The sequence below is a fragment of the Crotalus tigris genome, unplaced genomic scaffold (assembly GCF_016545835.1).
Source record: "Crotalus tigris isolate CLP2741 ecotype Arizona unplaced genomic scaffold, ASM1654583v1 scf7180000018347.1145750, whole genome shotgun sequence".
Lineage (NCBI taxonomy): Eukaryota > Metazoa > Chordata > Lepidosauria > Squamata > Viperidae > Crotalus > Crotalus tigris.
In genome coordinates, this window is record NW_024096956.1 from 677,804 (window position 1) to 704,345 (window position 26,542).

The 26,542-nt window shown below is 38.6% G+C and overlaps 1 long non-coding RNA gene across 1 annotated transcript in view; it reads left to right on the plus strand.

Moving 5' to 3' along the window:
• The window catches only part of LOC120311319, a 32,267-nt gene extending 22,717 nt beyond the window's left edge, over nucleotides 1–9,550 (plus strand). Inside the window, exons 2-3 of the long non-coding RNA XR_005557584.1 lie at nucleotides 2,836–2,903; nucleotides 9,319–9,550. This is a non-coding gene — a long non-coding RNA (uncharacterized LOC120311319). The remainder of the gene's footprint in view (nucleotides 1–2,835; nucleotides 2,904–9,318) is intronic.
• Nucleotides 9,551–26,542: the final 16,992 nt, after the last annotated feature.

Here is a 26,542-nt window from a genome sequence, read left to right on the forward strand (position 1 = left end):
GCTTCTAGATGGGTGATAGTGCTCCGGGCTGCCATGTCCAGAGCAGCTGCTGGGGCTGTCCCTCTCTGCAGGGCTGGAGGTTAATGTAGGTGGCTTTGTGTAAGGGGAAGCCACTAGCTCTGCACAAATGGGACTGAGGCTTCCCTTCAGCATAAGTTGGTGACTGCTTCATTGATCATCATGATTGCATACGTATGGAGAATGGAAGGGTTGTTCTCCACTTCTCATCTCTAGCTCCTCAAATATTTCCACTAACTTCTCTACTGATTGACTATGGACTGCAGACAGGTACTTCCACTCACCAGAGTCCTCAGTGGTGGTCAATTTTGCAGCTCTCCTTTGGTCCGGGGAAGGTGACTTATGAGAAACCCCTCTTTGCAGCTCGACCTCATCTGCTTTTGAAGCACTTGACTGTGGCAGAGCTATCTTGAGGTGTCTGGAGTCTCCACTGGGCAGGGTGCAGTCCGACAACCAGATCAGTTGTCCTCACAGCTTAGGTCTTGCCCCCATCTGGGAGACCTGAAAAGATTCCTTTTCCACCAGTGTGCTGGCCTGCACTCCCTCCTTTGAGGCAGCATCCATGGCCTTCCTTTTCCATGTTGAGATCTTCCTCGAATCTTTGTCAGTCTATCCCTCAACTTTATGGACAGCAACTGGAACTTGAGACCCCAGGATGGATAGGTAATATTTGGAGTTTTGGGTTAATGTCATGGTTCCGACAGATGAAACCCTTCAAAAGAACTTCAAGGCATTGTTTTCCTTAAAGAATCTTTTATTTGAGAAACAAAGTATCAGCTCTACATAGTTGAACCCAAAACTAAATTCCCCTCTCCTGGATACAAAGTTTCAAAGTATAATTCCCATCCTCAATAACTTGTCATAAAGCACATTCTCCAATTAGCTTATAGTACGGGCTTTCTCCCCAGCTCTCCAGCCCACCAAAACATTATCAGCTCCGGACCCAGTTTGTCCTTGAGTTCCTACAGCAAAGATATTATTATGGCTAACTGAGCTTGCATCCCAATCCTCCCTCCCTGCACCAACTAATTCTAAAAGCAAGAAAAAGTAAAAAGAGAAAATGGCTGCTTTCTCATCCGTTGTCAAAGCAAGAACATCTGATGTTAGCAGCGTTGACAAGGGGTGAGCAATTAATTTTCTCAAGGGACCCCATGGGAAACTGGGACTGTTGTGGAGGACCATATTGCTCCCACCACCACTGCCACCCACTGGCACCACCACTCCCCCAGCACTGCCACCACCATGGGCCAGACAGGGACAGTCAAAGGGCCAGATGTGGCCCACAGGCTGTAAAATACCCAGTTCTGAATTAAATATTTAATCTGTATCATTTAAATAGCCACACTGATGGCTAGATTCCAAGTAATACAGTATAATAAAGTGTACAAGAAAAAGACCCTCATTGATTGATTTGGAGATGGTACCCCATTTTGAATCAAATTATTCTCATGATGCGTGACTTCACCAACAGTTATTTCCTCACTTCTATCACTCATCAACACTTTATGTTTTTGTCTCTGTTGTAAAAAGGGAGAATTAACCTATATAGACATTCTTTCTCTGGCTGATTGGCCAGAAAAAGATGATTTCCCCTGCTTAAAATAACATGTAAGCCATTCTGCATTCACTTCAAACATTTTATTATGTATCGCCTTCTTCAAATTTAGTCAGTCCAATTGTTTTATTTATTTAATTTATTTATATCCCATCTTTATTGTTTTCCTCAATATAAAATATGCAAACTTTTAAAAAATAGAATAAAATATATCTTGGTTCCTTTTCCAGACATCAGTAACAAAATGTAATCTTTCCAGATTATGAAAAATGGAACTTTCATTATTATATATAAAACATCTATTTATGTGGGACATTTTTGTTAAAATATCATTAGAGCTCATAATGAACTTACATTGTCACAGACAGGAAAATATTCATGTTTCTGGATTTTAATGGATTTTTCCCCCTAACATAAAGGGTTTTGAATGTGCCTTTGCCTTATACATATTTTTTAAAAGTATAAATCTCTCAAAGATAACCTTTTTAATGCAAATTTTCCTGACATTCTTTTTAATGTAAATTTTTATAATGCTGGCTCTTCAAAGATATATTTACCCGGTATCAGCTTTTTCTATATAATTATCCTTTTTTATATGCAATTTTCAAATATATATATATATATATATATATATATATATATATATATATATATATATATACACCTTTTTGGGTTGCTATCTCAAAAGCTTCTTGTTAAGATATAAGGATGCTAAAACATTTCATTCAAAGCTGTACCTTTGCCATAATGAAGAAACAAATTTTCAACATGGCAGAGCTCATAAACATGCTTCCACAGAGATCTGTGGCTATTTTCCTTTTGATTTTTAGATTGGCCATAGGCCTAAATAGCATTATTTTCCTATTTTCCCCCCATCCTTCTCTTGATTTATATGAAATTTACTATATAGGAAGCTATTATTTTAAGCAATAATACATTTGATCTATAAATTCAGTTATTCATGTTCTAGTTCTCAGAAGTGCTTGACTATGATTTTCTCAATATTGTATTTATAAAATTTATATTTTCATCCTATGATGTAGACATTAACTGCAATAGATGACTGAAGAGCTGTCATATATTGCCAGCTTTCAACATAGACTTTTTAATTTAATGTCTTTCTTTGTTTTAATGAAACCAGTAGCCTGGAGATATTATTGAAATTAATGCAAATATTCAGTATAAAATACCATATTTTAGATCCATATAGTTTTTGCTATATTCTGCCTAAGGCATTTTCTTTTCTTATTTGTCTCACACAGATAATGGAATTTCAAGGCCAATGCACACATTATACCCGCAATATGGATGATTCACCACCTGGTGACAGGTACTTTAAATGGCTGATATGATAATAGGAATTGTTGTATTGATTGACAGAATTGACAGCCTATAGAGAAAGAAAAAATGAAGTTCCCAGTACTGAAGATATAAAAATTTAAACTATATTTTAAATTTCTTTCTAATGAGTAGATTTTACTCTGATTTGAAATTTAATAGCATGTTGCCCTTGAAATAATAATATTTTATTATAATGTTGTAAATCATGATATGTGTTTTATTTCAATACATATTTCAATGTAATAAAGTTTTTATAATATTAAAATTATTACATTTATTATTTAAAAAAGACCACAAGATTGAAAATAAAAAATAAAAATGTGTCACTAACAATTGCTATTAGGGATACCAGTATTACAAATATATGATTATTTATTTTTCCATCCAAAGTTGATTAAGGCATAACAAAGAACCTACCACTGCAATATACTTTAAAATATTAGTTTTGTGATTATAAACTTTTCATTTTTCTCTGTAAAAATAATGCAATTAACAAAAAGCACACATTTTCTTTAGGAATCTTATTTTGTTTTCATGACAGTTAAACCTATCTCTCTGAGACTGAATAGAGATAGATGATAGATAGAAGATACATGGATGGAAAGATAGACAGACAGACAGATGATGGGTGGATGGGTGGGTGAGTGGGTGAATGGATGGATAGATAGAGATTAAAATGTCAAAACAGTATGTTAACTTTTTTCTTAACAGTATGTTAAGCTAAACAGTATGTTAAGCTGTTGGTAATAATTTCTGAAAATCATTTCTGTGTTTTGTTTTTACTTAAGTTTTTTATTTGTATTAATAACCATCAAATACAATATGGCAAACATGAAGAAGATTCCTCAAAATTAAACTAAAAATATTTTGCTGAAGGTTATAATCAATGCATTTGGAAATCAGTATCTTCAAACTGTTTACTCAAACACTGAGTGTTGCAGAACTATGACATAACATTGTACTTCAGATTAAACACTTGCATATCAAGTACCCTTTTTGTCAATTATATACATTTTTTATTATATGCTACATAGAAGCACATCTAAGAAAAGGCTTAATAAATCTTAAGTGTCTCAATTCAGAAAATCCAAATAGTTCCATCTCAATGTTTCAAACTGAAAAATTGAAACAGGACTTACTCAGCTTCATTAGCCACCAAGGCCCACCAATAAGTGTCTCTGCAGCACATATGCAGAAATCCCTTTTACTGGACTGACGTGAGGTAGCCATTATTATTTGGCACTTGCCTAGGAAGTATCATTTCAACATTATCAATTCAAAGTACCTCTTGAAAGCTCTACATTGCCCAAGAATAAATTCACCATAAAATCTGAATAAATGGTGAACAATAGAACTAGATTTGGCTCTATATTTAACTTACATTCACACAAAAGAGTACTTTATAGCCATCAGCTGTTTCTCAACTATTTTTGGTCCTATATCACCTTCTAGGATCCATCAGTTTTTTCCCAGTGTTTCACCTAGAGTTACTTATTACAAATGCAGTTTTTGGGAAGAACTGCATTGACAACAATATGTTATCAAGCTAAGCAAGTAATCCTCCTGAATTTTGTTCCTTTACATTATATATTAGTATATTTAAATTTAAAATATGACATACAAAGGATTATACTTTTATTGTTTCATTCTATTTTCAAAATAAGCATTTTCATTTTTTTAATATCTGGAATTAAAGTTTATTAATTATCAAAAAATGCAGTATACTGGATGTGAAAATAAAATAATACAGTCTGGATTGAATATTTTCATTCACTGCTATATTTCAATCACTTTCACTTATTTAAGATTATATAAATAACTATAAGCAAGTTTTATTGTTTTATGGTTATATAGTACTGTTGCAACAATTGATCATAACATATAGTGTTCCATAAAATACAAATCTCTGACTTATTGGTCTTATTAGTAAAATAACTGCTTTCTTATTAAAGCTGTGAAGTATACATTTAGAGGTGAGAGCAGTTGGAAAATTCCTATGGATAATCTATGGTTAAGCTGAACCAGGCATATTCCCAACAGTTCCTGCATTGGAGAAAACACATAGTTAGCAAAATCTATAGCTTGTTGCTTAATTATTGACCAAAAATCAAAATAGTGATTTTTGGCAAAATAGATACAAAGGCAGGCAGGAAAAAGCATGATGTGTCGGGCCTACCCTAAGAATGATGTAGGACAGGGTTGTCAAACTGCCGGCCCATGGGCCAGATGTGTCATGCAAAAGCCGCACCCACCCCAAGGGGAAAAAAGTCGTGATACATTGTGACATATCACGTGACACGGAGAGTTTGACACCCCTGATGTAATATAATTCAGCTATTTCTTCATTTGCATATGCCATATGTCAACTCATTTTTTTGCATCTGTATTTACATAAAGGGAGAAAACAATCCAACCTATCAAAAACAGTACTGTAAAAAACAGATTAGAAACACAAGTTAAGATAGGAAAGAAAATGTTAAGTGAGCACCTGTCCATCCTAGATGAGTTCAAATCACCAGGACCAGATGGACTATACCCCAAGGTTCTGAAGGAACTGGCAGATGTGATCTCAGAACCACTGAACTATATCTTTCAAAGATCCTGGAGCACTGGGGAAATGTCAGGGCACACTTCAAAACCTCATCCTAAGAAAGCAGAACTCATGCAAACAGTTTCTTCCAAAAGGAACTTTTATTAGGAGAAGCTGACAGCAGGCATAATAGACAGAATCTGAGGTTTTCCCACTCGGATCAATAGGTTAAAAGTGTCCCAAGCAAAACCCCACCAGGTGATTTCAAATGGGCCAATACCCAGGTGTTAACTCTGTTGTGGGGAAGAGTAGATAACGCTGAGCTGTCTCAGAGCTTCAGCGATGTTTTGTTGGCTCTTCACACATTCCCTTCTGAATATAGAGATAAACCATTTGCCAGAGGCACATTCCTTTAAATAAAGCAATAGCCCGCAGTGCTTTCCCCCCTCCCCTCCAGGAGCATGAAAGAATCCAGAAGTATAGAGAGAACAGAGTTGGAGTTTAAAGCAAGAAAGGGGCCCCCTTAGAATATGGATTCTGACAGGACCTACCAGAGGACTGGAAAAGAGCTGATGTAGTTCCCATCTTCAAAAGAGGGAAAAAATGGATCCAGGAAATTACAGACCTATCAGCCTGACCTCAATACCTGGGAAGATCTTGGAAAAGATAATCAAACAACGAATCAGCGAACACCTACAGGCAAACAAAGTCATTACTAAAAGCCAACACGGGTTTGTCAAAAACAGATCATGCCAGACAAATCTTATTGCATTCTTTGAACAAGTGACAAAATTAGTGGACTAGAGGAATGCTGTGGATATAATTTACTTGGACTTCAGTAAGGCATTCGACAAGTAGACCAGAACCTACTACTTGAGAAGATAGAAAATGCGGGTTAGACAGCAATCACTCCCAGATGCATCTGTAGCTGGCTGACGGGCTGTACTCAGCATGTGGTTCTCAATGGAACCACTTCTACATTGAGGGAAGTGTGTAGTGGGGTGCCCCAGTGCTCCGTTTTGGGCCCAGTGCTCTTCAACATCTTCATCAATGATTTGAATGGGGGGATAGAAGGGGAACTCATCAAATTTGCAGACGACACCAAGCTGGCAGGAATAGCCAACATTCAAGAAGATACAGAAGGATCTTGACAGATTTGAACATTGGGTGCTAGCTAACAAAATGAAATTCAGTGGTGAAAAAAGTAAGGTTCTACATTTAGGCAAGAAAAACTAAATGCACAGGTATAGTATAGCAACTGTGAGAGGGATCTTGGAGTCTTAGTGGACAATCACTTAAATATGAGCCAGCAGTGTACTGCAGCTGCCAAAAAAGCTAGGCTAGTGCTAGGCTGCATCAACAGAGGGATATTGGAATTGGGAATGTCTAGTTTAATGAAGAGAAGGACGAGGAGTGACATGATAGCAGTGTCCTAATATCTCAGCAACAGATGGAAACTAATCAAGGAGAGAAGCAACATAGAACTAAGGACAAATTTTCTGACAGTTAGAACAATTAATCAGTGGAACAGCCTGCCTCTAGAAGCTGTGAATGCTCCAACACTAGAAGTTTTTAAGAAGAGACTAGACAGCCATTTGTCTGAAATGGTATAGGGTTTCCTACCTGAGCAGGGGGTTGGATTAGATTACCTCCAAGGTCCCTTCCAACGTTATTATTGTTATTGTTATTGTTATCATTGTCATTATCGTTGTCTTTGTTTTTGTTTTTGTTGTTTAGACAGATTCATGCCAGACTAAACCTATTCTACTCTAACCTAATGGGAATATCCTAGAAGATTGTAGGGAATGTCCATCTTAAAGCTCTTCCTCTTTTCATGATCTAACCCTGGACTGTGCTGTTGCTTTTCTATCTCTCTCGTCCTTGGAATATGCTCTCTCCATTCTGGGAATTTTGCATTACTATAATCAATCAATCACCCCCCCTTCATACCATGTTTTCCCCAAAATAAGACCCACCCCCAAAATAAGCCCTAGCCTGATTTTTTTGGGGTGGGTCTAATATAAGCCCTACCCCAAAAATAAGCCCAGGATGATGAGTGTGGCCAGCACAAGAGGCAGTGAGTGTGTGTGGAATGGTGTCCGGCAGCAGCTGCAGCCCTTGGCCCCTTGGCACAGTGCAATTAAGTCTGAGCAAAGAGGCAGAGGCAGGAGAGAGGGAGGTGATCTATACATACTGTGTGGCTGCCTAGGTCAAGGGAGGCTTGTGGAAGGCTTGTGCGCCAGCACCAGCAGCGGGTGGAGGTAGAGGCATGGGGGAAGACAGGCAATCCTGATGCACCATGCAGTTGCCTGCCCTGGCATGGCCACGGGCAAGCTGAGAGATAGTGGGATGGAGTGGGTGGCACGTCAGGATAGCCTGCTTTCCCCCATGCCTCTGCCTCTGCCTGCTGCCAGTACTGCCATGCAAACCTCCTGCAAGCCAGGTGGGCACGTAGCACATCCGTATTGCCTGCCTCTGCCTTCACCTCTGCCTGGCTCCACTGTGCACTTTTTGCCCAGAGGGAGACTGGAAGCTTCATGTGGTTGCAAATGGAGTGCTTTGAAATGGAGCTAATCACTCTATTACAATGTGCCCATTTGCAAGTAGACAAAGCTTCCAGTCTCTGTCATTTCTCCATCTGAGTAAAAAGTGTGTGTGCCCTGGGAAGCTCTGTAAGCCATTGCAACTGCAGGCAAGCAGATGGTGAGAGGTAGCAGGCAGGCAGTCACAAAATATGACATCTCCTGAAAATAAGACCTAATGGGTCTTTTCGTTAAAAAAAAATATAAGACCCAATCTTATTTTCAGGAAAACAGGGTAGACACATTCCTCTACCTGACAGAGGACAGTGAAGAAAGAGATGAATAATTTTTCACTTAGAACAGTACTAACCTAACAAACTCTGTTCTCTGATCTTAAGCAGTTGATTAGTGTGATGGAGTGTAGTAAGGAAGAAGAGTCCTAGTAGGGAGGGGATATATTCCAAAGGAGTATGAGACAACTCAATTTGCATGTTACATGTGAGAGAAAGAAGGTAAAGATAGCTCCTCCCTAACAGTTTATGCAAAATTATACAGATAGCTAACTATCTACTACAGTAGATTCTTCAGTATGACATGAGTTTGTCAGTACCTTTCCACATGCTTGATGTGCTGCCTGAAATTGACAAGATGTTAATCAATTACACACTGAAGGTTTTTGCTTCCTAACCAGCTAAATTTTTAGGCATATTTTTTCCCAGCTAAAAGTGAGGCATGTGGATGTTTATGTAGGTGCATGGACACAGAAACATTATATTCATACAAAATATAAACAATTTAATGGAGTAAATTAACAGGTAGTTCACTAATCTCCAGATGTAATTGGCATTGGCCATTCAAAGACTATATTGAACAACCTGAAAGGTTAATGGAATAAGGCATGATAATGGACTCTTTATATTATTATCAAGCCTTCTTTTCATAAGATGTGGCTGTGCAATTAAATGTGTTTTCTCAAAGGACTGAAACAAATGGGGATTAATAGCCTTTAATTGTTTGAAACTGTGATAAATACTTAATGCAAACAGACAGATTTGTAGGAACATATGGAATCAACAAATGATTTCAATGTGTTGGGGGAATAGAAGTTGATTTAGAATACTACTTTTATCACTGTCTCTGTAATTACATTCTAGGATATTACCAAATGTGGAATGTTCACTTTTTGAAGTCTGCAGTCAAATCCCAGCCATGAAAATAGTTTTTAAATGTTTAAAGGCAACAAAATGTATTTTCCTTTAATTTCCATGAATGATTGCTTGGGGACTTTTTTACATTTCTTTCACTTGCTTGTATCTTTATTTCTTGTTTCTATTTCTTTCTCTTTATATTAGACAGTGGAAGACATCTGGAGCTTCTTTCATTCTTGTTCAGCAAATGCCTTTACAATGTTAAGCAAAATAACTGGGCTTTGCCTGTAACAGCTTCTTTATTTGAATTAAACTCACAACTGTTGAGCCATAAGGTAATAAATTGACATGAGGTTTCTTTATTTTCTGACTTATTGAAGTAGTAAATCTTTAATTGTATGATTTTCTTTAGCAAGTGAGGGCTACCTTTCTTAAATTACCACTCCCTAAGTGAAAGTAATCCTGTGTAGGGGATTGAAGTAGGATTAATTTCCTTATGAGTCAACAGTCATGTTACAAGGATATATGGCCCACCTCTCTCTATGATTTGGTATCCCCTGTGGCCACCCTCCCAACATTTGCTCATTCCATTTTTTATATAAAAGAGTACTTACCTACCCATGCCTGGGTTTCCATGGCAGATCAAGACTTCTAGTTTTATAAGGTTTCTAGCCTGTTATATGGCCCACATTTATCTCTGTAGTTCCAGGTTGCTTTGGGAGTTTAGAGAGTCAGGATGATGTACCTCTCTTTTCAGAGTACTTGCAGAGTATGTGCTAGAAATATTAAAAAAGGGAGAGATCTAATTTTCAATTAAGAATAGAAAGACATACCAGACTGCCATTCCGATATTATTAAAGCCATGTAACATATATACCTATATTTATGTTCATATTTATATTTATCTTCATTTAATAGTTCTACATGGTAATATTTACAAAAAATTGTAATAAAATACTTCTGTTATTTTCACCAGTTAGCTTAGTGAATTTACAACTGATAGTTATCACCTAAAGACTTATTTTTGGGGGCTTGTGAACAGATAAAAATGGAAAGTATGATGAAAAAATAAAGATATGATTAGTCCTAGGAAGACAACAAAGACAAACTTGACGAGATAATGAAGAACAAGGACAATTGACAGCAAAACCTTGTGTCTTAACTGACTGAATAATGAAATCAAATGAACTAATATCAGAAATGCAGCTTTGTCCCAATATGAATTGAAAGAATTTTTCTAACTATATTATATACACAATTTAAAAACAAAAATAGATTTCTATTGGGAATTCAACATATAAGATGAGAGTATTGATAGTATTATAATGGGACTCATTAAATGTATCTAAAATATAGGATTCATTCTTGTTTCCAGCCCAATTACCTTTCAGTTTCAACATGCCATTTTCTTTTATTAATGTTGTATAATTTAAGAGCAATAAATCTTTCCTATAAATAACTTGCTGAGAAACTGAACGAAGTGCAAGAAACTTTCAATCTTATAATCCAATTCAATTACTGTTCATTCAAACAATCTTGGATTCAATATATCTTTCATAATTACATAGCCAAACAAAAATAGCCCTACAAGTAGGCAATTTTTTCACCTTATGATTGCTCCATCAGATGATATGCACGCAGGCATATTGAGACCAATTCTTTGATTATAGCTATTTGCTCTATTTTCAAAGCTTTGAATCAGGATTGATGCTTCGGTAGCCCCCAAAAATGCTGCCTATTCAGAACAATGTTATTACAGATTAAGGAATATATATAAAAGCACAATTTATTCTTTCAAAGTCTCCAAGCCAAGAAAGAAGTAACAGGGAAGAATCAAAGGGCAATTCTATGGAGGTGAGAACTATTAAATAATTGAATGAATTTGCACCAAAAAAAAAAAAAAAAGAAGGGGAGGGATGTCAATGTAAGCTATCAACATACATGGACTATTTCCAAGATATTTAGAAGCGTGCATATGTGCACATGCATGCACACATATTTGTGTGTATTTTTCCCCAACAATGTACTGCTCCAATGAGGACTGTTCAGGTTCAGTGGGTCTGTATAAATTGGAGGAAAGGAAATGGAAAACTGAATATGCAATTTGATTCTCCTGCCATCTTGGGAACTGTGAATACAATAAGCTTGTGCCAAATTATCATTTGAAGGGAACACATGTCCATTCTTTCTGTTGTACTGATGTTACATTTTCTCCAAAAAAATAAATGGAGAGATTTCACCACATACAAAAACTCTCATGATAGGAATGGAAGTTCAGAATGGAGGAGCAATAAATTTCTGGAAGGGCTACTGTGACACCTCTACAATCTATGAACTATGGGTAAATCAACACATCATTTTCATGTTGCTTAACTGCCTTTGTCATCTTGCAGAGCAGCTAATAATTAGTTATCTTTTATATCAATGGCTACATTGCTGCTACTAATGGAAGAAAGTGGTAACATGTTTTTGAAAATTTATTTATTATAGCTGAAAAATGGCAAGGCATTTCAGCATCTCTCTTCCATGTTTTGCAATGGAACTTCATGTTCCAGAATCTAGAAATAGCAGGTTTTGTCATTTGCTAATGTGAAAAAGGCTAATTTGTTAATGAATACAAAAGTACTAATTTAAAGTACAGGTAATCCTCAATTTATGACCACAATTGAGCCCCAAAATTATGTTGCTAAGTGAGACATTTGTTAAGTGAGTTTTGCCCAATTTTATGACTTTTCTCGCTAAGTTGTTAAGTGAATCATTACAGCTGTTAAGTTAGTAACCTGATTGTTAAGTGAACCTGGCTTCCCCATTGACTTTGCTTGTCAGAAGGTCACAAAAGTTGATCACATAACCCTGGGACACTGCAACGGACATAAATAGAAGCCAGTTGCCAAGCGTCTGAATTTTGATCACATGGCCATGGGGATGATACAACAGTTGTAAGTGTGAAAAACAGTCATAAGTCACTTAATGCTGTTGTAACTTTAAACAGTTACTAAAGGAACTGTTGTAAGTCGGTTACAAACTGTTGATTACCTGTACAGTCCCCTAAGTCTACCTCTTGAATGTACCTTCTCCCAAAGTCAAATGCAGAAGAAAAGGTCTATTATTGTATTTTTCCTAAGCACTTTTGGTTGAAATAAGTTCCTAGTTTTCTAAGTGGTCTGTACTGAATGTTTTGATATGTTAACTATGGGAGTGAAAAGGGTTCATAATTCAGGAGTTATGATTTTGGGTCTATGAGGTTATTATGAAAACTGGCATCCATGAAAGAATGTTTCTATTGTAGATTTAAAAAAGAAGTTTAAGGGAACAGTTTATTGAAAAGTAAAGAAGGAAAGACATGGGAAATCAGAAAGCCACCTGATATCACAAGTGAAATAGGATTAGAGAAGCCACATTAAGCACAATAACTGTGCATCTCTGTATCTGAAATCTTGGACAGAGTGAAGATTTAAGTAAACTGTTACTAAAAGTAAAGTTTGACCATAGAAGTTTTAATCTGATATGCTGTTTTCTATTTCATAGAACATCTGTCTGGCCATCATAATTATACTGAAATATGATTTAGTCAAATAACAAATAAAAACAAGATGCAAAAAGACTTTTGCATTACCTTTCAATTCTTTTTCAGCGAAAGCATCAATAATTTCTTCTGAAGGAACATATTGCATTTGTGTTTATAGGTGCACTGAGAAATGCAGTGCAAATAATTTATTCTATTTGAAATCAATAATGTAACTGATTTAATTTGGATTTCCAAATTGTTTTGGAAAAAGTTAGGTGCCTCCAAATTACTTAAGGGAGGTACCTGATTTAATTAAAAAAAATAATTCAGCTTATTTCGGAAGTTGACTCAATTAGGAAATTCAAATTGCTTTTGATTCAGATCAATCAAGATTTTACAGACCTAACGTCATTGAATGAAATGAAGTGTTAAAAACAAAAGCAAAGCAAAGAAGCAAAACAAGGCAGTTGTTCATTTGCTTGGTAATTCAGGAGAAAAACTGTAACTTACATTAATTCTTGCATCTGACATACATAAACAGTATGAGAAGGTAGGATAGACAAAATGTATTGGCCTATATATATATATATATAAATTAAAAGTATTATAAAATAGACCTAGAGTATAACTGATTATACTAAATATATATTACAAACCATTTTTGTTGATTTATTTAAACATTTTTAACCATAGATTTATTAATACTTATATTCTAGAGTGTACACTGCAAGGCATCTTTTGTTTTTAGTTTTTAATCTTATTCTGGTCTTAAATAATCTCCTTAAAACAATGTAAGAGAAAAAGAGTAAAAAAAATCATTCCTTTGGAGCACATTTATTATAATTAAGATGGTATAGTTGGTGACAATTTTCTTAATTTCCCGTAAAATTGAGCAGTACTCACCTATCACATAAAAATTTGGAGGGTGGAACTAGAAGGGGAAAATTACCATCCACCTCCTATGGTGGTGCCATATTTTATTTATTATTGTCTTTAGTTATATTGAATTGCAACAAAGACAAAATTTCCAAAGATCCCTAAGGTGGTGGCAGTAGATTCATCCCCCTGAAATCTAATTTTCCTACTCTCCAAAATGTGTAATAAATGTATAAAAATATAATACACTTTAAATAAACATAGGGACATTGTATTTTTAGCTATAATAAGTAAAGCTTACTAATGTTTTTTTAAAAATAATATAAATGGTATGCAATTCATCCCTCATTTTTTGCCAATGGATAAATGGTTACAACACCTCACATTTCACAAAATTGCTGCAACAGTTGTACTGAAGATTTTTCCATCTCTCTTCCTCCAGGGACTTTCCCCAAAGATTACTGGGCATGGTGTCTGTCTCTTTGTCTGTACACACTACACACACATACACACACATACACATAAATACCGGATCCCATGTACTAAAATAGTACTATGCTCTAAATCCTATATTCTGGAAGGACTAGGCTAGAAACTTTTAAGAAATCTTTAAGATTTAAGATCTAGTTGCATCTTATGAATGAAAGCCGAGTAGAAGCCAGTCAATCTTTCTCAGCCCAAGACAATTTACAGGGTTGTTATTGACCGAAAAATAGGGGGAGGAAGAATCATCAGTTACGTTCACCACCCTGAGTTATCCAATAAAATGAAACTATACCTAAACCTAAATATGTATACATTCTGAATAAGTTATATAAGGAACATATACCTTAGATATTAAAAAGCATTTGTCTTTAGTGATCCATTGGTTGCTTTAATCCATAAGTTTGCTTTAGACAGATTTTTTTTAATTAGGAGACCCAAAGTGCTAAGTGTTTCTAATTCTCTTTTTCATTAGCCAATTTTTTTAAAAAAAAAATTACGTTCAAGAGTGTTCTTTTTTAAACATAAGAAACATTTTTAAAAATTGTTTTCTTAAATCAAAGTTAAATTATTGTTTCATAATTGTTTATGAAACAATAATTTAATTGTTTCACTTTGGCTTTTAAATGAGCCATTCAACAAATTAAACACACAGAGAGACACATACAGACACACACTAAATGGGTCACCAAAAATAAGTGGCATTATTTTGAATGTTTTCAGGAGTTGCTTGCTAGCAGGCCTATGAAATAAGCACACTAATCTATAGGCAGTACTTGTATGCAACCCATGAAAAAAAGGGGGGAATTTTGTGAAACTATGATTAGTTTGCTTGAAGGCTAATTAGCATCATTGGCAATCTTGCATACATTTGTAACTAAGTCACTCATATTATTGTTACTTCATCAATCTGTATTTGTCCTTATTCTTTTATATTTATATATTGCCCTGTATTAATTTTGAACCATAATAATGTCACAAAGTGATCCAAAAATTTTTTTTTTTGACATTTTTATATATTTGACAATGACTGCATAAATATTATATGAGCTCTGCAGAAACCCAGCATGAAATGTGATGTCTCCATTGTTCCATCTTTCTTCTGTTGCCATTGTTCCCAGTCACTGCCACACACTATATTTCCCTTCAAGGTAATATGTGACCAAACCTATGATTTTACTATCTGGAGGCTGCCTTTTGGCAGTGTTGGAATAAGGGAAAAATCTATTGTAATCTGTAGGACATAATTTAAATCTGTCCCATTGATGGACTGGAGATGAAACAACATGACTATGCATTATTTTATTTAAATATTGACTTCTGTCAGCAATATATATTATTTCGTAAAAGAAATTTATAGTTGCATAAGTGTGTCAAACAATATATATGGTTTCCTGCATCAGTATGATATATCAAATTGCTTTGGATTTTCACTTTCTTATTAAGTTAGCCTTAATAACATTCCTTATGATACATCTTTTTTTTGTTCCATTCCATGTGTATAGAAAATGATGACTGATATAAGAAGTAATATTCTTAATATTGTAAACAGTATACAGTCTGACTTTGAATTAATCTTGAATACCTCATGCCACCTAAATGACCTTTGCTCTGGAGATAATTTTTATTTTGCTGAACTTCTGTGCAGCCATACCATTCAGTTTCCTTTTTTTTTTTTTTAGATAGTCAAGAAACAAAGGGCATGGTAATACTGTAATCAAACTAGATACCAATTAATTAGGGCTGCAAAGATTCCAATCCACAATGAGTTACAATTTCCTGTATTTTTTTGCTACCACATAGTGGTCATCTAGAGCAGGGGTGTCAAACTCAATTTCATTGAGGGCCGCATCAGCATTGTGGTTCCCCTTGGGAGGCCGAGTGGGTGTGGCCAGGGTGGGTGTGGCCTACTGGGTGGGCATGGCCAGGTCTACATTATTCACGTCAATGGTGCCTGTGGGGGCCTGAGCAGGAGTGGGACAGATCTGAGGGTCTCTGGAAGAAGGGGGTGGGACCAGGGCAAGTGCCAAGCCATGGTCCACTGGAGGAGCCTCACTGTTCCTCTCAGGCCATGTGGGGGGGCTGGATGGTGGTGCGCACTACCCTGAGCCCTGGGCAGGAGGTCAAATGCCCAGCCTGGCCCTTGAGCACCCGTGGTACCAAGCCAAGCCCCACTTCCCCAAGGAGCTCCCAGCTGCACTTACCTCCTCAAAACTGCTGCTGCTGTGCTTGCTCTCTTTAGCCAGGTTGTTCATGATGGGTACCAGGGCAAAGTCAGAAGGAGGCCCATTTCCTCTCCATGGGAGGAGATCCGGCTTTGTATCCAAAGCTTTCTTAGCAATAGGATGGGAGACACCCCAGGATAGGCCAGGAGGAGGGGGCAAGGGGATGGTAAAAGGGCAGCAGGGCAGGACTAAGGCAGGACTTCCCTCAGACCCTCGCTCTCTTTTCCTTCTTTCCTTCTTTCCTTCCTTCCTTCCTAAGTACAGAGTTGGGAAAATATGAGATAAGGGAAGGAGAAAAACAGGCAAGAAACGTAGCTGGGGAGGTGTCACCCTTCATGAGGAATGAAGAAATGCACCATTGCCTGGAAGTGGCCAGCAAATTGAAACTCATGGGAGCAACTTACCCAAAGAAAAGGGTAAACTGAAAGAAGACATAATAATCAGGAGTTATGAACACATCTTTGGGTCCAAAATAAAAGCCTGCGAAGAGATCCAGCAAAGAATCATTCCCAGAGAGAAATCATCCAGATGCCCCAAACTCTATGGTCTCCCCAAGATACACAAAGAAGGAACCCCACTCAGACCTATAGTCAGCTCCATAGTCTCACCTCTACAAAACCTAGCAAAATTTCTCGCCAAACAACTACAGCCCTATGCAGAATCCATCACCTCACACGTAAAAAACTCATTCCAGTTTATAGAGATCATAAAGAAACAAAGCTTACAGCCCAGAGACCTACTAGTGAGCTTCGATGTCATATCCCTCTTCACCCAAGTGCCTATCAAAGAAGCCTTGACAGCTATTCAAAAAAAATATAACCCCCCCAAACACATCTTAGATCTGACCAACCACTGCCTATCCAACACATACTTCATCTATAATGGACAAAAATACAAACAAACAGAAGGAGCACCCATGGGATCACCCCTCTCACCTGTCATTGCCAACCTCTACATGGAACACTTTGAAACCCAAGCTCTAGAAAAAATCGGATCACAAACCCAAACTCTGGCTCAGATACGTAGACGACACCTTCATAATCTGGCCACATGGGAAAGAAAAACTGGACAACTTCCTCACACACCTCAACAGCCTACACCCCAAAATACAGTTCACCATGGAAACAGAAGCTAACAACCAACTTCCCTTCCTGGATGTCTTAGTCTACAAGAAATCCAATGGCTCCCTAGGAAACACCATCTACCAGAAGAAAACACACACAAACCGCTATCTGCACGCTCTCTCACACCACCACCCAGCACAGATCAACTCTGTAGCCAAGACACTCATCTCCAGAACAAAACGCTTAGCTGACGAACAACACCTACAACCCGAACTACACACTCTCACCAATGTACTAACATCCAATGGATTCCATAGAAATAAGATTACAAACCTAATCCAAAAAGAAACCCCCACTAAAATCCAAGACGAAGAACAAGAAAACGGCAAAGCCCTCATCCCATACATAAAAGGCACCACAGACAGAATCAGTAAGATCCTCCATAAACACAACATCAAAACAGCATTCTGCACAAACAGAAAAATATCCACCATCCTTAGAAACCCCAAAGATAAAATTGAATTAGAAAATCAAGGAGTATACGAAATCCCATGCACCACTTGTTCCACCACATACATCGGACAAACCAACAGAAGAATAAGTGCACGCATTGAAGAACATAAGAACTCAGTCAAAAAAGAGGACCCAACATCTTCCCTGGTCCAACACCTTAAAGCCTCAGGACATGAAATTGACTTTAAAAATACCAGAAACCATTGCCAAAAAGTGAACATTTTAATAACAGAATAATCAGAGAAGCCATCGAGATAGAAAAACGCCCACAAAGCAGTGAACAAGCCGAGAGGATACCTCCCGCCGACAGCATTTGGAAACCTGCCCTTATTGACAAACGATCTCCCCTAAACCCCAAAATCTTAAACCTCTGCCAACTCAGGACTAACCTGAGCACACCAAACAGAAAACTCCCCAGCCAATCAGAGCACAGCCAAGCCCCTAACCATCAGAAAACACAACTCCACCCAATCAGAACACCCAAGGCTCCATCCAATCAGTTCATACCCTCACTGCAGTTAAAAGAAGAAACAGCTAAAAACCACACATTGCGTCAAAGCAAGAAGCTAAAAACACCGCTGGAAGATGACGAAATGTGACTTCGTCGAAACGTCGCCAAGACACTTCCAATTTTATGCGGGAGAAAACCTGAAAAACCAAAGACCTACATACAAACACCTGCGAAAACCTCAGAAAACAAATATCGAACCTCTAGGGGAGGAAATCCACCATCTGACCAGGACCTATGAAAAACTTGAAGTCCAAAGAGCTTCCATTTTATGCGACCTCGCATTCCTACGCAACTGCCGAGATCAAAATTTAATCCCCACATGTTTCCAACTGAAATTCCACTCCAACTCTGCAGCCACCAAACACATCCTGAAAAGAACAGAATTGGCCCTAATCAAAAATGAACTTCACACAAAAAGATTCTTCCTAGACCAAATTAACAAAGATCTGCTCACACTTCACCTCAAACTCAGCAACAAGATCCACCCCGCACTTGGGACAAATCCAACAACTCGCAGTCTGGAAAAAAAGGAAAGGCCGGGGGAAAAACAAAACAGACCACCTCAAGAAGATACACACACAACAAAATCCGAAAGACTACAAGAACGCCCAGAAACAAACCCCTCCTCCCTAACAGCACACATTGCAACAAACAGTGAGTAACATCTAGATAGGATCCTCACAAAGCCGAAAAACCATGTCCTTTCAAAGGATTCAACTTTGCAGTCGCTCCCAAACACATCCGCACTGAAACCATTATATGTGGAGTGGAAACCAGCCTGACCAAAATCAACCCCGATGACGCTAACAAAATCAGACTCAAAATCACCAACATCCTCTGCACCAGCAAGCCACCCAAAAGCAACTTACCAAAAGAGGAACAGACAGCACTACGTAACCTGAAAGAAGACACCAGCATAATAATCCTACCAGCAGACAAGGGCAACGCCACGGTGGTTATGAACACATCTGACTACCAAACAAAATTAACCAACCTACTCCAAGACTCCACATACAAACCCCTAAATACAGATCCCACCACCTACCTGGAAAAAACCCCCAGATCCAAAATAAAAGCCTCCCCCATTAGCGAAGAGATCCAGCCAAGAATCATTCCCAGAGAGAAATCATCCAGATGCCCTAAACTCTATGGTCTCCCCAAGATACACAAAGAAGGAACCCCACTCAGACCTATAGTCAGCTCCATAGGCTTACCTCTACAAAACCTAGCCAAATTTCTCGCCAAACAACTACAGCCCTAGAGAATCCACATCACACAAAAAACTCATTCTCTTTATAGAATCTTGGACCAAACAAGTAACTTACAGCCCAGCGACCTATAGAGCTTTGATTCATATCCCTTTCACCCAAGTGCTGGATCAAAGAAGCTGACCCTAGTCCAAAACAAATAAAACCCCCCCAAACACATCTTAGATTGAGCAACCACTGTACTATCCAAACCCCTTTCCTAAATGGACAAAAATACAAACACCAGAAGGAAACACCCATGGCTCACTTGCTCACCTGTCATTGGCAAACCTCTGATGGGACACTTTGAAAGTCCAAGCTCTAGAAATTTATTCCAAACCCAAAATCTGGCTTTGTACCAAGCGAACCTTCAAATCTGTAACATGGGAAAGAAAAACTGGCAATTCCTCACAATTAAGAACAAAAGGGCCCAAATACACTTAACCAGGAAACCCTCAGAACACCACTTCCACATAAAATTTCTAGTCTACAAGAAATCCAATGTACCCTAGGACACACCTCTACCAGATAAAACATTTTAAACCGCTTCTGCACGTCTCTTGACCACAACCAGACAGATCAATGAAGAGCCAACCACTCATGGAAGAACCAGCGCTCAGCTCACGAACTTCACAATCCAAACTGGTGGGTTCTGTATAAAAATAACATCCTTCGGATTCCATAAATTACCTACAAACCGAATCCAAAGTAAAGCCCCCCTAAAATCAAGAAAAAGAACAAAAACGGCACCACCCTCCCCCATTTTAAAACCAAACCACAGAATCAGTAGGCACCTCCACAAACCAAAGCAAACACATTCTGCACATTACAGAATCTATCCCCTCCAATCCAACCCCAAAGATAAAATTGAATTAGAAAATCAAGGAGTATACGAAATCCCATGCACCACTTGTCCCACCACATACATCGGACAAACCAACAGAAGAATAAGTGCACGCATTTAAGAACATAAGAACTCAGTCAAAAAAGAGGAACCAACATCTTCCCTGGTCCAACACCTTAAAGCCACAGGACATGAAATTGACTTTAAAAATACCAGAACCATTGCCAAAAGTGAACATTTTAATAACAGAAAATCAGAGAAGCCATCGAGATAGAAAAACGCCCACACAGCATGAACAAGCGAGATGATACCTCCCGCCTACCAGCCATTTGGAAACCCGCCCTTATTGACAAAACGATCCCTAACCCAAAATCTTAAACCCCTCTGCAACTCAGACTAACCTGAGCACAACCAAACAGAACACTCCCCCAGCCAATCAGAGCACAGCCAAGCCCCTAACCATTCAGAACACACCTCCCCCCAATCAGAACACAGCCAAGCTCCCATCCAATCAGTTCATACCCTCACTGGCAGTTAAAAGGAAGAAACAGCTAAAACCACACATTGCTGCTCAAAGCAAGAAGCTAAAAACACCAGCCTGAAGAAGACGAATGTGACTTCGTCGAAACGTTGCCAAGACACTTCCAATTTTACGCGGGAGAAAACCCGAACAACCAAAGACCTATATACAAATACCCGCGAAAACCTCAGAAAACAAATATCGAACCTCTACGGGGAGGAAATCCACCATCGGACCAGGACCTATGAAAAACTTGAAGTCCAAAGAGCTTCCATTTTATGTGACCTCGCATTCCTAGTAACTGCCGACGATCAAAATATAATTCCCCACATGTTTCAACTGAAATTCCACTCACCTGCAGCCACCAAAGGATCCTTGAAAGAACAGAATTGGCCCTAATAGGAAATGAACATCACACAAAAAGTTCCTCCTAGACCGAATCAACAAAGATCTCCTCACACTCCACCTCAAACTCAGCAACAAGATCCACCCAGCACTTTGGGACAAATCCAAACAACTCGCCGTCTGGAGAGCCGAAACACAGACCACCCTCAAGACAGATACACACACCAACAAACTCCGAAGACTACAAGAACGCCAGAAACAAACCCCTCCTCCCTCACAGCCACACATGAAACAAACAGTGCATAACATTTCAGATAGGATCCTCACCAAAGCCGAAACCAATGTCCTTTCCAAAGGATTCAACTTTGCAGTCGCTCCCAAACACATCCCCACTGAAACCATTATATGTGGAGTTGAAACCAGCCTGACCAAAATAAACCCCGATGACGCTAACAAAATCAGACTCAAAATCACCAACATCCTCTGCACCAGCAAGCCACCCAAAAGCAACTTACCCAAAGAGGAACAGACAGCACTACGTAACCTTAAAGAAGACACCAGCATAATAATCCTACCAGCAGACAAGGGCAACGCCACGGTGGTTATGAACACATCTGACTACCAAACCAAATTAACCAACCTACTCCAAGACTCCACATACAAACCCTAAATACAGATCCCACCACCTACCTGGAAAAAACCACCAGAACCAAGATAAAAGCCTCCCCCATTAGCGAAGAGATCCAGCAAAGAATCATTCCCAGAGAGAAATCATCCAGATGCCCTAAACTCTATGGTCTCCCCAAGATACACAAAGAAGGAACCCCACTCAGACCTATAGTCAGCTCCATAGGCTCACCTCTACAAAACCTAGCCAAATTTCTCGCCAAACAACTACAGCCCTATGCAGAATCCATCACCTCACACGTAAAAAACTCATTCCAGTTTATAGAGATCATAAAGAAACAAAGCTTACAGCCCAGCGACCTACTAGTGAGCTTCGATGTCATATCCCTCTTCACCCAAGTGCCTATCAAAGAAGCCTTGACAGCTATTCAAAACAAATATAACCCCCCCAAACACATCTTAGATCTGACCAACCACTGCCTATCCAACACATACTTCATCTATAATGGACAAAAATACAAACAAACAGAAGGAGCACCCATGGGATCACCCCTCTCACCTGTCATTGCAAACCTCTACATGGAACACTTTGAAACCCAAGCTCTAGAAAAATCGGATCACAAACCCAAACTCTGGCTCAGATACGTAGACGACACCTTCATAATCTGGCCACATGGGAAAGAAAAACTGGACAACTTCCTCACACACCTCAACAGCCTACACCCCAAAATACAGTTCACCATGGAAACAGAAGCTAACAACCAACTTCCCTTCCTGGATGTCTTAGTCTACAAGAAATCCAATGGCTCCCTAGGACACACCATCTACCAGAAGAAAACACACACAAACCGCTATCTGCACGCTCTCTCACACCACCACCCAGCACAGATCAACTCTGTAGCCAAGACACTCATCTCCAGAACAAAACGCTTAGCTGACGAACAACACCTAAAACCCGAACTACACACTCTCACCAATGTACTAACATCCAATGGATTCCATAGAAATAAGATTACAAACCTAATCCAAAAAGAAACCCCCACCAAAATCCAAGACAAAGAACAAGAAAACGGCAAAGCCCTCCTCCCATACATAAAAGGCACCACAGACAGAATCAGTAAGATCCTCATAAACACAACATCAAAACAGCATTCTGCACAAACAGAAAAATATCCACCATCCTTAGAAACCCCAAAGATAAAATTGAATTAGAAAATCAAGGAGTATACGAAATCCCATGCACCACTTGTCCCACCACATACATCGGACAAACCAACAGAAGAATAAGTGCACGCATTGAAGAACATAAGAACTCAGTCAAAAAAGAGGAACCAACATCTTCCCTGGTCCAACACCTTAAAGCCACAGGACACGAAATTGACTTTAAAAATACCAGAACCATTGCCAAAAGTGAACATTTTAATAACAGAATAATCAGAGAAGCCATCGAGATAGAAAAACGCCCACACAGCATGAACAAGCGAGATGATACCTCCCGCCTACCAGCCATTTGGAAACCTGCCCTTATTGACAAACGACTCCCTAACCCAAAATCTTAAACCCCTCTGCAACTCAACTAACCTGAGCACAACCAAACAGAACACTCCCCCAGCCAATCAGAGCACAGCCAAGCCCCTAACCATTCAGAACACACCTCCACCCAATCAGACACACAGCCAAGCTCCCATCCAATCAGTTCATACCCTCACTGGCAGTTAAAAGGAAGAAACAGCTAAAACCACACATTGCTGCTCAAAGCAAGAAGCTAAAAACACCAGCCTGAAGATGACGAATGTGACTTCGTCGAAACGTTGCCAAGACACTTCCAATTTTACGCGGGAGAAAACCCGAACAACCAAAGACCTATATATATATATATATATACATTGCTTACTTGTGTACACCGCTTAGAGAGTGCTTGCACTTAAAGCGGTATATAAGTCTCACAAATAAATAAATAAATAAATAAATTTTAGGAATATTCAAAACTAAATTGAAATCTTTAAATGCATTTTTCTTCTAAAACTTAAATTAACATGCATATTAATTTGAAACTACAATAAAGGTATAATAGATCAAGATCAAATCAAATTAGTTAAAAAAACCTTCACATTTCTTCGATTGTCAACATAGAGGTCTGTTGTTAATCTTCTTGGTGGTGCAGTGGTTAGAATGCAGTATTGCAGACTAATTCTGCCTACAGCCAGGATCTTAATCGGCTCAAGGTTGACTCAGCCTTCCATCCTTTGAAGGTTGGTAAAATGAAGATGCAGATTGTTGGGGGCAATAGGCTGACATTATTAATCTCTCAGAGACTGCTGTATGGCACTATGGAGCAGTATATATGTCTAAGTGCTATTGCTTTGAAAAGATAACCTTTATTGTCATTTTCTATGAACGACTGGCACACATTAAAAAATGAAATTCTGATGCCCGCTTTCAAATGAAAATTACCCAAGATGTTGTCCCAGTAGTGCTTTTTAAAGAGGCAACTGGACTTATTTTTCTTTGAAGATGTTTCGCTTCTCATCCAAGACAGCTGGTCATTTGCATTGTTTTAGAGAGTCGTTGAGTCCACTCGGAGGTTTATCTGTGTCCTCAAGGCCATCTGAGTAATGCAAATGGGTTTAGAGCCTTGACTGGAAATAGATAATGTCATATCCCTCCCCCTCTGTTGAGAGAGGGCTATTCAATTTTGACATAGATGGCCTCTTTCAAACCAGCGGTCCTCTCTGTCCAAAATGTGGACTTTGCTGTTCTCAAAAGAGTGGTCTTTGTCTTCTAAATGCAGATAAACTGAATCTTGTCCTGGTAGGTTTGCTCTCCTATCTTGTGCATACATTTATGAAGTGGTTGTTTTATTTCCCCAATACACAGATCTGCACATGTCTCACTGCATTGTACTGCATATACCACGTTGCTTAGTTTGTGTTTGGATGTTTTATCCCTGGGATGGACAGACTTCTGCCTTAGTGTATTCTTGGGTTTAAAGTATGCATGTATATTGTGTTGGCTAAAGATCCTCATGAGCTTTTCAGATATTCCTGCAACATATGGAATGACAACATTGCTTCATTTATTGTTCTCAGGAGTGCCTGCTGGGTCTTTTTGGGGATTTGATGAAGGCCCAGTTGGGATGGCCACACATTCTAAGGCTTCTTGATGTGTTTTTTTTTCTTTCTTTCCCATCTTTGCTGGTAGGCAGGCCTTCAACTCAGTGGTGTAGGCTTCTGATAACTCCCATTTTGTGCTGCAGTGGGTGGTGAGAATCAAAAAGTAAATATTGATCTCTTTTGGGGGGTTTTCTATAAACTTTTCTATAAACACAGTCCTTTCAGCAGTTGTAAGAAGGCTCCACACCCATTTGCATTACTCAGATGACCTTGAAGACACAGATAAATCTCCAAGTGGCCTCAACAACTCTCTAAAAGAATGCAAATGACCAGCTGTCTGCAAGGAATATAAATGCTTCCATTCAGTATCATCCAATTAAAGCTGAAGAAGCTTTTTGGATGAGAAGCAAAACGTCTTCAAACAAAAACAAGAAAGTCCAGTTGCCTCTTGAAAAAGCACCTTTGGGACAACCATGACCTGGATGACTGCTGGGTGTGGGAGACCACGTGAGGGACTGGTGCTGCGCAAATGTGGCAGATGGGAGTGGCTGCTGCAGGGTGTGTGAAGGTGTGTGAGGACCAGCACATTGTAAGCACAGGGGGGCTGCAGGGGGGCTGCTGTCGGAGGTGGGAGACTTACCAGAGCAACCTGCAACCTTCCCTGCTGGCTTCCCCATTGAGTTTGCTTGTGAGAAGCCAGCATGGACGCTCACAAAAGGGATTGTGAGATCCTTTAACTGTCATAAGTGCAAGCTGGTTGCCAAGCATCCAGAACACAATTTCATACTGCTGGCCTGCTGGGACAGTTGGAACTTCAAGAACTGGTCATAAGAACCATCATTCAGTGCCATTGTAATTTCTAATGGTCACTGAACGAGTGGAGACACACATACATACTTTACATGTGGATTTGCAATCAAAGAGTAACTGTTGTAAATTAACATAACTAGCTTTTTTTAAGCAATGAATTTCTTATGCAAGTTTACCTTTTATTGTAAGCTGGACTCTCTGGTTAGGAAGCAGTGAAAAGGGAAGTATTATATTCTAAAGAAAATCCTATGCTGATTGATTACAGAATATCTTTTAAGATTTCTCCTGTCGGTATTATCTCCCGTAATATCGCTGTAGAATAGACACATATGTCCTTCCTACTTTAAATCTGAGATAGCAATTCTACATTTTTAATCTTATTTCCAAGATGCAATGTTTATAGCACTTATTCTAATTATCAGCAAATTCTCTTTCCTTTCCCCATTAAAATAAATTACATGTGCTTGTTTTTCTAAGTTCTGTCATTGTTCTGATGTTTAGATTGAGATTTATTCTGCTCTCCAATATATTAGCATTGAAAGCCTCTCTTGCGATGCAGATGGCTACACTTTGGCAAAGTAGTTAAACAAAACCCGAAAAAACGCAAATGTGCATAGAAAGACCAAATGCTTCCAGCTTAGCTGCTGTTGCATAAAATTCCTTTATCTGTTTTTTTAATCTACTACAGACTTTTGATAAGTGTGTAGAACTAGGCAAAATATTCTTAGTGAAATTAATGGAA